The 14,365-nt window shown below is 41.3% G+C and overlaps 1 protein-coding gene across 5 annotated transcripts in view; it reads right to left on the minus strand.

The window, feature by feature from the left end:
- Window positions 1-14,365, minus strand: part of MARCH6 (membrane associated ring-CH-type finger 6) — a 67,083-nt gene extending 52,718 nt beyond the window's left edge. For 4 of the 5 annotated variants that reach the window (XM_026842227.1, XM_026842226.1, XM_026842225.1 and 1 more), the window contains exons 1-2: window positions 14,358-14,363; window positions 910-912 (exon numbers count right to left, since the gene is read on the minus strand). The gene's annotated coding sequence lies outside the window, so the exon portion shown is untranslated. Of the gene's footprint in view, window positions 1-909; window positions 913-14,357 lie in introns of all 5 variants that reach the window. The other variant, XM_026842229.1, reaches the window with a different exon arrangement.

Raw genomic sequence — 14,365 nt, forward strand, 5'->3', positions numbered from 1 at the left:
CGACGGTAGCTGCTCCGTGACTGCCCCCCTCCGGCAGCGCCTGGCCCTGCCTCTGCGCGCGGAAGCGAGTCAGGGCGGCACAGGGCGAGCGGGAGAGGAGGGTTGGTAGCCACGGCGGCGCCTGGCGCGGCGGGAGGGACGCGTCCGTGCTCTGGGCAGCGGCGGTGCCGGCAAGAGCACGGAATTCAGACAAAATAGAGCTAAAACCGAACCTAAATTCTGCCCCAAACATCGTATTCATACTTAAAGTCGGCCGAGCTTTCGGCAGGGTCAGTGTTTCAGGGATCAGGAAAGCGCAGGCCGCAGGTTTTCTTGGGGAACAGCCCCCCCGCCTCCCCGGGGGAAGCCGTTAAACTATGCGCTTTTTCAAATCCCAGCTCTCCTTCCCAAGCCTGAAATTTTCATCAGAACTATTAAACTCTTCAGTAAAACACAGAAATCTCTTTTAATTTAATCATTTATGTTTTCAGGTCTTTCTGGCCTAAGTAGCTGGGACAGCATTCACTAAATCTTTGTAGTCTGCAGGGTGCACAGAGTTATCGGGTGGCCTCTGGTGAGTGGAAAAGAATCTTGTTAAGGAAGAAAACAAGTTCATTTTATTAAGGGTAAAGAGAAATTCTGTATTGATGAAATGCCTGTGCGTATTATTCTAATATTCCATTGTGGCAGCATTTTTAACCCCTCTAGTTGATCAACAAGTCGTAGCAACTTTCAGCTCTCTTTACCATATGACCCTTTGTGTCCAACCAGTCATTAAATCCTTTGCATTAAACCTTCGGCCATCATGTCAGCAGTAGAGTGGATGGTAGTTCAAATCTGGACTTAAAATGCAGAAGTGGCACATGCCTAAGTTACAATTTACAACTCTTTCTTCCCCAATTTTAACCACATTAGTGCCTTTAAGCTTACCTTCTTCAAGCTGGTAGGGTATATGATACTGGCCAGTGTAAGCAAAATATATCAGGAAAATATGAAGGCTTGGTGTGGCTCTCCAGTAGGTATATAATTAAAGTGCTGCAATAAACTACATGAGCTATGCTATCATATTCAGCTCTTCCATGTCCTCCCTCTCAGAAAGGCAGGGTAAAAAAGCTTCCACTTTTAACTTAAAAAAAATAGTTTATTGTAAAAGTAAGCTCATTTTCCCCTTGACAAATTATTTTGGCATATTAAAAAAGTGCCAGCATAGTACTGAGGATATGAGAAATGCCAGTATATTCAATTTGTCTGAACAAAGAAAAATTAATGAAAAAAACAGACGAAGGAAACAAGAAATGGGGCCCTTTGGTTTTCAAGTGCATTTGTAATTCCCACTCTTTACTTTCCAAACATGTAACCATTGTTGTTATTCTTCTGTAATAAATATAAATTAAATGTCATATAAAACTTTCTAAATTAGCATTCACATTCAAAAGACCATGGCAGGATTAATGTATATAATTTTCCCATTTCGGTCTTTCATGGTAGGCTTTTTTAAATTAGATGAAAGCTTTTGAAATGAGTTGCTATATATTGCCAGTGAATAATTTAATTCCTGTCTGGATCTATCTATTCAGCCATTTAAATTGCCAACAAACTTTACATGTATACCATCTTCTCAACATTGAGAGAGAATTGAGAGAGCATTGAGAGAGAAATAATAAAGCAATAATTTTGTTCTTACTCAGTGTTTCAGCATGGGCTACATAACAGCTTACCAGTAAACATGAGTTGAAGGCAGGCCATTATATTTTCAACAGAAAAGAAAAAAAATGAATAATTTGTTGTAAACTAAATTAAATTAAATCTCTCTTGGCCTTCTTGGTGGTTTTGGTGATCAAATTATTAATCCTCATCTATTTGTTAATATGTTAGGTCTTCTTCACCTCAGAAATACCCATGTCTTAAGTAGTTCTTAATCTTTTGTACAAAGGAAGATGTTATTATTAGCTTCTGACTGTGATCAAGGTCAAGAATTAGTGCCAACAGGCACTGGACAAACATACTGGAAAAAAAAGTATCTGCTCCAAAGAAGTTATTGTCTAGATAACAGAGGAAATTAGGACATTTTACAGGTGGAAACTGAAGACAGTAATAGATGTAACCCCAAATCACAGAAGTTTATGGCAAAAGGAAGAGCATGTTTAGAGTGGGTGGGAGGAGCAGAAAAAAATACTAGATTCTTTTGAACATGGTTTTATTTTGGTAAAACAGTTTTGTAACTTTTAAATGCTTAGAAAATATATTGTCTTTTTTTCCAAAGTTCTCTTAAGAGAATACAAAGTAAATACTGCAAAATTGAAACCATCCAGCTTTTGTACTGTTGAACTATCCAGCATATGACATTTCTATCTTTTCTCCCATTTTAAAATTACTTCATAAAAATTATTCCCTTACACTTTTACAGTTATTTTGAAAAAGCCAAACAGAAAAAAACTAATGCTTTTCAGTTTTTCTTTAGCTGAACATTTCAAAATGCATTTATTTTCTTAATCAGTTCTTTGATTTATTTCAGTGCTGCCCTAGTTCTTTTCCTCAGCTGTGAGTGCCTGACTCTCACCACAAAAATGGTTCAGCTGGTTATAAACAGCAAGTTACAGAGATGTGGAAAACATAATGGATTGTTTTACGGAAAACTGAATGGATGCCACTGTGTCTTAAAAAATCAGGCAGTATTTGGGGTAAACATGTATCTATTTCTGAAACAACTGATGCACCACCAGGGAGGTCTAGAGCTTCCATGGCAGGAGCGAAACTGTTAAGAGCAGGAGCTTTGGCATGTAGCACAAAGTTTGGCCTACGGGAAAATTAGCCTGGCACAACCAGAAGGCACAAAAGTCTGTGGACTACAAAAACACACGGTGAAAGCCACGGCCACCCTGGATCTTCCCTGTGCACTGCAGGGCCTTTAGAGGATGTGTTTCCTGGTGACTGGCCATTTTGCCATGCCACCTCATAAAGCTGCTCCTAACCAGCAGGTAGCTGCTGTGCCAGCGGATTCCTGACACAGAGACGAAGAGTAGTCTCAGATATACTATGTCTGCAATAAAGTTTACTGCTGCTCCAGGAGGGTGGCCCAGACTGTTGTATTGATGCTAAATACAGACTCTAAAGCCTTAGTATGGACCCGTGTGTTTCCTTTAAGCTGATGTTCGCTTCTTACCGAGCCTAGCCTATGATTAGTAGCTTCCTGAGGAATCAACCTTCCTGAGGAATCAACCTTCCTGAATGAAAATGTGACTTGTGATTCATGTTTTGCATACCTGTTGTATGCTATAAAATGTGTAGCAGTACTTCACCGAAAATAAATGTAGGGATGGACATAATGGCTCAGCACCATCAGACACAGCCATGATATAGGGTCTAGATCTGCTTATTTTAGAAAATATTTCTTAGATGCTTGGCTGTGCACTGGTGTTTGTCCTATGGATTATTAACATTTCAACCAAAAAATAAACTATGCCCCCTAGCATTTTCATTAAAAGCTGAGGTTTGGCTAGAGTGTAAACTACCTAGTCTAAAATTATATTACAGGAGAAATCACTGTGTAATAGATTTGACTGAGAAGAAAATCAAGGCTGTTTATATATGTTTAGATTTCAAGAAGCTAGGTAATACTTGGATGATTGACACTTATCCATTTCCATGCATTAAGGAAATATTTTCAGAACTTCATGACTCTTCTCAAGATCTGCAGAATGTGTATCACCAAATGACATTGTTTAAACACAGCAGGGATATCTTCACATGTATTAACAGTGGATTTTCTGTTTAAACATAGGTCCTTTCAACTTGGTTGGGATCCTGCTGTCATGCTGAGAGTGGAGCCAATGGCTGTCATTAATCTACTTGGGATTCAGAGCTCTGTGGCTGCTGTTGCTTGGTGAAGGGCTCCTGGGTTAAAAAAAAAAAAAAAAAAAAAAGTCTGTATTTGTCTTCTGGAATATCCCATTCCTAATAACTGTAGTATCATTTGAGGCATAAAATTCTTTATCTAAGACACTTCCATCAACTTCAAGTGAATCCTTTAGAGAGTTAGATATTTGTGTCATTAGATTAGAATGTTTTTGGTTTTGATATTTTTGCATACTCTCCTTGTTCTCATTGGTAATAGAGGGTGTGGTGTGAAACATATTACCATTGTCAAGCAACTGCTTATAGGTCCTTCTGAGGACATGTTGGTTCTCATGTCTTTAAAAATCTGTGAAAATACCCTTACAGATGACACCAGTTAGGGATTATCCTCAATATTTAGCAGGAGCAATCTTACTTTCCCAGAAGACTTTTTTTTTTTTTTTACCTTCCAGATGTGATTGGAGGTAATGATTGCCAACCAAATTAAACTGAACTCCTTAGGGCAGGGTTCAGTTCTACTTAATTTAAAACTGTGAGCTTTGCCAAAAAAGAAAACGTGTCTGTTGTGGAGAATGATCCACACAGTCACCACAGATACTTTCTATGACGACACCTATGTTTCTGCCTGTGCTTCTGCTGCACTGACTAGGAGAGAAATACAGAAGGACTTAGATTTTTAATGACTTGTATTACTTTTTCTGAAACATTGCAGCAAAAGGAAAAAGGATGGCCAGGGAGAAGTGAGCTATGGTCTAAAGGTCAGAATTACTACAGGTTGATCAGAGTCAGTGACCTCTATTTTATGAGGTTGTCTGATTTCTTTAGTAACTTTCACTTCACTGTAGCTTGCACACTGAGAATTTGGGCATAAACCCCAGTTTTTGCTTGCTTTCCGATGGCAATAATGTATTTGCTGTGTTTATGACCTTCAATGAGGGGTCACTGAATATAGTGAAGAAACCACTGATGTCTAAAGAAGAGATTAAAATGCTTTCAATGAAGTAGATTTTCATCTGGCTGACTGAAATGGAAAATCAAACACATTTACTACTCAAAATCTACATTTTCTTGACTCTTCTTATTAGATCAATTAAACATTTTGTTATACTAATTTTTTTTAATGCAGTCATGATGTCAGATGGGCCTCTGCCAGGGCCTCAGCCTGGTTAAAGGTGCTAAAGAAAGAGTCAACTCACAAGGATGATGAAACACACAGAAATGGTAGTGCATGGCATTTCTTTCCCACAGCCTTGCCCTCAGAGGGTCTGAAGAGTACCTGAGCAGCTCAGCCCAATGTCCCCATTCAGCTTCTGAGAACGTCTGTTTGGAATCCATCCTTTGCAAAGCAGAACATCTGGGAAATTCTCTACCTTAGAAGTGTCTGTCTAGTTTATCCATACTTTAGAAGAGTTCCTGAGAGCCTGTATTTTCTGATTCATTATCAGCTGAATCCTGAGAACACAAATTGCTGCCAGAAACCTGCACAAAATTTTCCAGTCAGGACTTTCATATTCAGGTTGGCAAATGGGGTTCTCCTTCTTTTTCATTTTTCCCTGGATTCTCAAGTTTGGTTCCCTTCCTCCTTTCTCCTCTTCTGTCACTGATTTTCTACCAGGAGGGAAAGGAGAGGTCTTCCAAGTTATTTATAACCTCTTGAGGATATGCATTATCTCTACTTTCCTTACATACTCCTGATCCCCCGAGTCAGTTCCTGATCCTGCTTCTGTGGAAGGGCAGGGGAGAATTTTATACAGGAAAGTGCAGGAGGTTCTCCGGGAGGCCTGAACCTCACAGTAGCTTCAAGGAAAGTAAAGGCTCATGTGCAACTCCCTTTTCCTCCTTCAATCTCACTCCTGATGGGGATAAGCTGAAGCTGGGCAAATAAACTTTCTCCTCTATACCAGGGTCCTATTGTTCAGGGCTGTGGGAAAAAACAGCCAGAGCTGTACAGATGCAAAGCATGGTAGAAAGGATTATGGTGAATAGCATGGCCAAGATGAGTCTGGCAAGTCAGGAGGGATGTGTGTACAGGTGACTGAGAGGAGAGGGGGAGAGAGACTAGAAGAAGTCAAGAACTGGTAATAGGCAGAAGCAAGTGTCACAGCCATCTTCAAGATGAAGAAAGAGAATCCAGGGAGCTACAGGTCAGTCAGCCCAATCTCAGTCCACAGGAGGATTACAGTGAAAGAGCCTCATGGCAACAGAGACCTGGAGGCCAGAAGCAGGAGCACGGGCAGATCCAGAGAGGTGGCAGCTCTATGGGTGCCACAAGAGGTCACCTCTGCTCCAGCCCCAGAAGGTGGTTTAGCAACTTTGAGAAGAGGGTGGCAGAGGAGATGGAGCATCTCTGGGGCCAGCAGTGGGCCAGCCAGGCAGGGACCGAGGTGGTTATGCACCCAGCTGGAGCCATCTGGCAATCTGATGGGCGGTGAAACGAGCAGTTGCTGATGTTGGGAAACACATTGCCTCGCATGCTGCCACCTGATTAAGCTTATTACCTGAGAGGCCCCAGGGCATTTCCAGGTGTCTGAAGCCTTCAACATCAGAAGCAGCATCCTGCACGGCTGCCCTGCACCTTGCCAGCACTGGCAGCACCAGCAGCAACAGCGAGTCACCAGGGGCTTCTGATCTGCTGTCCTGCTTCAGGCTGCCCTATCTTGCTGTATCTTCACCAGGTTAACCCTGGATCACATCTCACGACTGCCAGAACCCCTTGAGCTGGGTCAGTCGTTGCCTGTGCTCACCTGGGGCTGGAGGTGGTTGGGGAGAAAGATCTGGAGATTTAGCACTTCCTCCAGGAGCACCAGGATGATGTGCCAGTGTCTGGTGGTCTCTGCCTCCAGTCAGCTGCAGAAAGTGTGACTCCTTGAGTTCCAGCCAGGAGCAGTCCAAGCTCACGCCCCAGGGACTGTCCCTCGTCTCTCTGCACAGGGTGAGGTGGGAAGAACACTTTAGGAGTATCTAACCTTACCTTATCGATGAGAGCCCAGGGTAGGGGTCACTCTCACCCCAATAACATTCAATGATTTTTTTAGTTCAAGTGTAGGAAATTCTGTGCAAAATGCTACCTGCTAAAATGTCCTGTTGGCAATATCAAGCAGTCCAAAGTCAAGAGGAAAGAGAGAGGCTTTAGTTCCCCACCAGGAAGGAGGCAGGGAGGCAGGAATGGGGTGTGGGAGTGCTTCAGCACTGACACACCAGATGGTTTCATGTGAGGAGCCTGTTGTATGTGCCTGGCCATAAAGGATTGGATCTAGTCTGGCAGCACAGTCCTACTGAGCAGCATGATGTGTGTGTGAATTGATGTGTTCTCACCAGCAGCCTTTATCTTGTGATTACAGGAGAAAGTCCAAGTAGGTCAGGAGAGGAGGGACCCAGAGATATCTAGTTTTTCTGAGCAATGGGGATCTGTGTATGTAGGTGAATTGGAAATCTGTACAGCAAAGAGAGTTTGCGCTTCATTTTCTGCTTTAGATTTTCTCACTGCAGTCCAAAATTGGGTTTTGAAAATGCATGCTTATGTTAAATATGTTGATGTATTTATGTTAATAGATCTTTCATGATTATATACAAAATGTTCTTGGACCTGTAGTATACTTCGGATTAGCTTGTATATTTTGGATGGAGGATCAATTCCAGATCAGCTATCATGACCAAAAAAGGGTTGAATTTAGATTGCCTCTGAAAGATGCACAAGAAGAAAGAATTAAAGACCTCTTTCTGGTTTTGGAAACTCATAATATGCAGAGCAACAAACCATTTAGTAAAATCTAATTATAGTTCAGTGACTTTAACATCTATTTTTCCATCACACTTTCCCTACCTGTTATATTCCAATTGCTATATTGATCTTTGTCAATTTCTCAAAGGTATTGAATAATGTCCTACACTTTAGTATCTCATATAATCACAGACACTCAATAAGATTCTTTGCCTACTCATATTCAGTTATTTAATATGACCATATTTTAATGAAAATTGGAAGCTGAAAGATACAAATTTTCGCTCACCTGGATGTCCATCCTAAATACTTACAAAATTGCCACATGTATTTAGTGTTGCATTCCATGGACAAATCAAAGTCGTGCCTGGAGTCCAGGGAATAAAGTGAGTGGGGCCTTGGGAAAGTGGTGTGCATTGTAGGACTGGGACGTGTACTGGCTTGGCTCTTCAGAAGTTGGCTTGAGCTTGGCTTCTTCAGTATCTCAGTCATGTTCTTTTTTTAAAAAAATAAAAATAAAAAAAAATCTGGAGACAGCAATCTGGAAAAAGCATACATTTCTTGTTTACAGAAAAAAAAAATTCTTTGTGAAATTTACATTTAAGATAAATGGAAAGCCATTTAGTACAAGAGAAAAGAAAGTTACAAGTGTGATAAGGAGGTTATAATTTTTAGCTTTCAGCTGGCTGCTGTTGGGAGATCACAGAAAGAAGAATTCCTCAAAAAGATACTGTATCCAAAGAATATGAAGAATTCCTAAGAGCCTTTGAAGTCTGCAAATTCTCTGGGAGGTTTCCAGGAGTAAGCAACGTGACTGCAGTAGTTCAGCTGCCTGAAAGATTAACATAAACACATCAAAAATTACTCCGAACTGTACCCAGGTGAAACGTGCGGAATCTAGTTTGCATTTGGGGAAACCAGTTGTTTCCCAAACTCCACAAAACCTTTTTATCTCATCAAAGCAGAAAACATAAAACAAGGCTTTTAACCAACCTATATTAAAAAGACATCTTGAATGGTAATGAAGAGCCTTAATTACAAATGCCAAGGCAGGAGTCTGTTGTTTAGTTTCTGACTTTCTATTTGCTTAATTCACAAGTTCACTGAGGAATGTGCAGTTTCATTGCTGTTCTTCTGAGTCATGCCATGCTTACTCTTTGCTTTCAACTAACATAATATGTAGTTGTTCCTGGGAATTCATTTAGCTCTCAGAGCTTTAAGTTTGAAAATATTGGCATTTATGTCTTTTCTCACAGGAAAGAACTTATTATGATTGTTGCATAATATACGGAAATGGTGGTGCTCAGCTAATTGTGGGTTTTGACTCTGAGGAATTGAAATGAGCTGGCTATGGTTTTTTCTAGGATAAATATGTCAGAAAAATCGACATGATCAAAATTCAGTTTTGGTGCCACTTCTGAAGAAATTTCAGGGGAAGAGACCAGCAGCAGGCACCAATTTCTGCTTAAAACCAGAGAGGGAATGTTGGAATAGCTGAGTATACTGGTATCGGGCTGAAACAAGAGGAATCAGGCTTCTGGTTTCTGCTCACATGAAAATATAAGGGGCTGTACGAAGGCAGGATCTCTCAGAGAAGACAGAGGGTAAGAAGTATTCATGTCAATACGGCAGTCTCTTCATGAATGCGGTGGTGGAGCCGTAGCTTGAATATGGATTTCTGACCTAGTGTATTTATGTTAAATCTTCAAGGCCACACTGAGGATATATGTCTTTGATAGAAAGTCCTGGGTTCTTCTTTCAGGACCAGCCTATCTAAGACTTCCTCCACTGGTGTGATTTCTATCTCCTTTATATGCAAGTTTTATTTTTTGTACGGACGTCCAGACAAATGCTATCTTATTAATGTCAATCTATCACTCACTCATGAGAAAGATTATGTGATGGTAGAGACAAACTGTGACTTCCTTCTGTGGAGAAGATGGCTAATTTCCCTTTTTTCCCTCCACCTCTTTATCCAGATAACAAGGTGGAAGATCATCCGCACGCTGTGGAACTTGTTCATTGTTTGTATCTGGGCTTATGGGAAGGTTTGTGCTAGGAAGAAAGGAAACCCACTGGAGTCTGACTTGGTGAAAGCACTCAAAAAAATGGATCTCAGCTTCCCAAGCAAACTTAGAAGCAAGCCAGGTGATCTGGGGAAGCTAATAAGCTGTGGTACAGACTGTTGGTCTCTTTGAAGAGAGGCAGGTGACTGGATATTTGATTCCAGCTTCCAACGGGGAAGCATTTCAGGTTTGAGTGGTTTTTTTCCTCCTGAACCAGGAGAACAGGCTGTAATGAACAGATGTCCTGAGGTCTGAGCAGCTGCTCAATAGAGGGCTCTAGAAGGGGCCTGTTCTATGGTAGCTGCTGTGTCAAGTGCAGACAGGCCATCATCTCTACAGCTTCCCGGGGAAAAAAGGGAAAATCAAAGCACCTTAGAGAGGAACCTTGTGAAGGCTCAAATAAGGTGGTCCTAAGCTTTTTGCCTTACAGCCCATAACTTGTCAGGTCTTTGAGATCTCGTTGTGGGTCTGTCAGGCAACTGAGGTCCATTTCAGACTAGAAGGAAGCAGTATGCTGGGAACTGTCAGGAGTGGAGGTGCTAATATCAGCCCTTAAGAGCAAATCTCATAAGGCCTTAAAGTTTTCTGCTTAAGCTCATGCTTTCTACTTGCTGAAACCTTCAGTCTGAAACTTACTAGTTCACAAACTAGCTGTGGAAGAGGGAGCTTGGAAGTTCACTCTTTGTTGGCATGGCTGCTTCCGCACAAATAGCCTTTGCAAAACTTTTAACTGTCCAGGTGGGCAGGGGCAGATGTCCAGGTGGGCAGGGGGAGACATCTTCCACACCTTCACCTTTGACAGCCTACGCAGTAGATGTCCTCTCTGAACCAGGTAGGGTGGGCAGTGACAGCAGTCTGGCTGGCCTCCTTGTCCCAAGCATTCCCTTCCACACGTAATGTATGTGGCTTGTGTGTCTGCCTGTGCCTGCCCTGGGCAGCATGGGGGCAACAGACATGCCATGGGCTGGCCCCTTCCCTGCCTGGACCCTTTCTCCTGAGACCCTCCAGTATGTGTTTACTCCACCATACGCTCAGGCACCCTTAGAAACTGATTTTGTTAAACTAGCACAGACTGTAGGGTAGGTATACTCACTCCCAGCATAGACTCAACAATTTGCAGGATTACACTGAAATGTAATTTCTTTCTGCTAGGCCAAAGTTCATTATTTCGCTTTAGAAAAAGAGTAAGAACAGGTGCTCTCTGCAAATGTATTTAATAAAGTACCTTGATTGTTCTGAATTGATTTATGTGTGGTAATTACCTTGTAATATAATTAGAAGCTCTTATGTTTACTTTTCCTTAAACTTGCTGCTTTGATGTTGCACTTGGGCGTCTGTATTGCTTTGTGGGATACAGTCCAAAGCTGCCTGGATCCAGTCCAAGATTAGTAATGCGTAGACATATTTGCAAAACAGTCCTTTTAAAGTTGAGCAAACATGGGAAGAATGGGTTTTTTTCCTGGCACTCAGTTTAAAATTTTGGAGTTTAAAACACTGATTCAGTGTAATATTTTTTTCCAGAATTGTTGATTGACCAGTGACAGTAGCAAACATTTCCCCTTTTTTCCAGTTAGGAAGAAACCCCTAAATGTTCATCTAGAAGATGTATAGCCTACAGGTTTTATCACATGTAAGTGGAAGGTTTGGGGTCCTCTTGGCTTTAAAAAGGATCTCTTGGAAAATCTCAGCCAAATCAAACTGTTCAAGTGCACACTGGGAATTTACAGAGGAAAAGACAGATTTCTACTCATGCAAGTTTCCTCTTCTGAAAAGTGGGGTAAATCCTACTTGTACAAGGTGCAGCTTTTTGTTGAAGGCAACTTACTTGTAGTGAAGAATGAAATTGTGTTTATATCTTAGTGTAAACACAGCCTCAATTACAAACAAACAAAATTACCCCCTTCCAGCTGATTAATGCCCAAAAGTTCAAAAGTTCCTGAAATAAAACAAACAAACAAACAAACAAACAAACAAACAAAACCTCATTAGATGAGTTTTGTTTGACAGGACAACTCATACCAAGAAAAAGAAAAAAAAATTACCAAAGAAAAAAGAAATAGAACTTGTGCCTTGGGGCAAAACAGACCAAATATATGTATTTTTAAATCAACGTTTTACAGGGAAAATTCTGCATACAAAATTCAGCTTTCAATGACTAAATATGTGGAATGAATTAATCCTTGAAGGTAAGAGTCTGAATAGTGTATAACTGAAAGGAAAAGCACTTTTTAGTCATTTCTGGATTCCAAATTTTTGTAGTTTTAGAGAAGACAAGATATTTGGTAAGAAAATATAATAGAGATATTCTTAAGTCATGCAGAAAATAGATGTTCAGGTTTTTAGATAAGGAAATAAGCCCTTAATCCATGCAATTATCCATGTAATTGTAATTTCCATGTGATCTTAATTCTGTTGCCTTGCTCATGTCTCTATTTATAGTGTTCAGTGCAACAATGATGATGCATCTGATCCTGGGTACCAATTTTTGAGACATTGCTCCAACATTTACTATTTTCCCTATATCTTACTATTAATTCATTATTATTTGTAATATTTGGAATCATGTGCCTTGTACTGAAATTCAACAAAAAGTGTTTTTTAATAAAGTGATGAGCTACTGAATAACCTAGAAACACCTGGACAGTGTTAGGTAATTTTAATATGCCTCTTTGCATGTCATCTGCATTATTAAAATAGTTTTCCAGTTATTGCTTTGGAGTAATTAAAGTTATACTCCACCCTTTTTCTATAAAGTTCACAAAACACACCCTCTGAAATCGCACAAGCTCTTTCAGCAAAAATAGGTAATCTGAGACTAAGCATTCACAGTTTATTTTAGGTAAAAATGAATCCAAACCAGTCATGAGAAACCCAGAAGCTGTTGAGTCAACCAGTTCTACATGCCAACAAGCAAATTAGCAACACACCTACTGAAAACATTTTTTTGCAGATCATCCTTCTGTCCCTGTGGTCAGACCCCTACTTTTGATTTTGGGGAGAAAAGCAGTTGTATGCTCCAAGAGCTGATCCTTGCCTCCTCAAAGGGAAGATGGGACACTTGGAAGGACATTAAAAGGGACAACCAGAAACCAGTTGACACTGATGGCTTCAAATAACTTACAGAGATGTAATGCAAAGGACGGAAAAATGAGAGAGCAGAGAGGAAGTGGAAAGCCAGGAAAAGGGGCGGATGCAAGGGGGACATGGCCAAAGAGGAGAGATGATGGCAGATTCAGTCTGTTATTTTTTAGCAGCAAATAAAAGCACAGGGGAGTGGGAGCATGGTGAGAGATGCAAAGATTAATAACAAAGAAGCAGCAGTAGCCCTGGCTGGGTGCTTTGCTCAGTGCAGGGAACACCAGCGCTGCACCAGATGAAGCAGATAAGGTCACTCCCACACAGGAGAAACTTCTGATCCTTTCTTCTTAGACACGGCGGAAAGCATGGGAAAGAGCAGGGATATAGCCCAGTACTAACTAAATCAGAGAATTCCTGGAGATTTCTTTCAATGCTCCAGGCAAAGGCAGCCATGAACTCCAGAGTACAATGCTAGGTAAATGACAAAGAACAAATTGCGAGACTAGTTTTTCACTGATGACAGTGAAAGTAGCTGTCCACGTAAACCTCCTGCCAGGTCTTGATAGGCAATAACAAGAGCTGGCTCAGTTTCCAAGGGTCTTATTCAAACACTGACTAGAGATTGAAGCCAGAAATATGGAAAATGAAATCAGATTTGTTAACCTTTATTTCCTCACTCCCAAGGGATGACTCTGTAGATAAGTTTAGGTACACAGCCTTTCACTGGATGAAGGGAGAGAAATTGAAATAACATACAGAAACAAAAGTCACAAACCCAGCTGCAAATTACAAGCCCACTAGTTAGGCTCTATCTTTTCAGTGAATTTGTGTGAGAGGGACTAGCTATGCTTCCCTCCTGTAGCCACCCATGTCCCAAGGGATGTCTCTTGCTCTCATGTCATGTGCTGGGTACTCACTGGCATTACAGCTGGCCCTGCAGAGCTGCGCTGTTCTGACCCCATCCCACCATGTCTCTCTGCTAACCCTTCCCAGAGAGCCTCTCTGCGGGTTTCTCACCAGGTACCCTCAGCGGTGGTAACCCCTTAACAAGGCTGCTATTGTTGGCAGGAGCGGTGCAACACAAGAGGGGAGCCTCACCACCCCTCTTGCCTTGTCTGCAGCTTCTAGGCTGTGAGTGGAGCACTCATCGTAGGTGCTTTGAACAGGTTTTTCACAACATAAATAAAACATTTGTAACGATTTCAAGTTTCTGACAAGTCTGTTGCTACCAGCAGCACTCCAAATACTGTACCAGGTGATGGCAAATTGGGCATGTTGAAGTCTGTCCATTGGCCTCTCTATTGGCCTCTCACTTCTGCACTAGATGCCAGCAGAGTACTTGCCTTTCTTCCAGTAGTTGTCTGGGAGAAAATACCTTTCTATTTTGCCTCAGGACAGCAGGCTTGCATTTCCTAGGATCTTGTTACTTATTCTAACATACAGCTAAAAATGCAGCCAACAGCTGTGAGGATTTACTCAGGGGGTTTACTCCATGCCCATTTCTATACAACCAGGAGGAGCAATTGGAGGAGTATTGGTGCAAATCTTCAGGAATAAAAAAAAAACCAAACCAACAAAACCCATATGCGCCTTTCAGGTGAAGGAGAAATTTGACCACTGTGTGTTTGAACAAGTGAATATGTTGTGCTCATCCTAACCCTCGGCT

Source organism: Athene cunicularia (genome assembly GCF_003259725.1).
Source record: "Athene cunicularia isolate RWA chromosome 2 unlocalized genomic scaffold, athCun1 chr2_part1, whole genome shotgun sequence".
NCBI classification, from domain to species: Eukaryota; Metazoa; Chordata; class Aves; order Strigiformes; family Strigidae; genus Athene; species Athene cunicularia.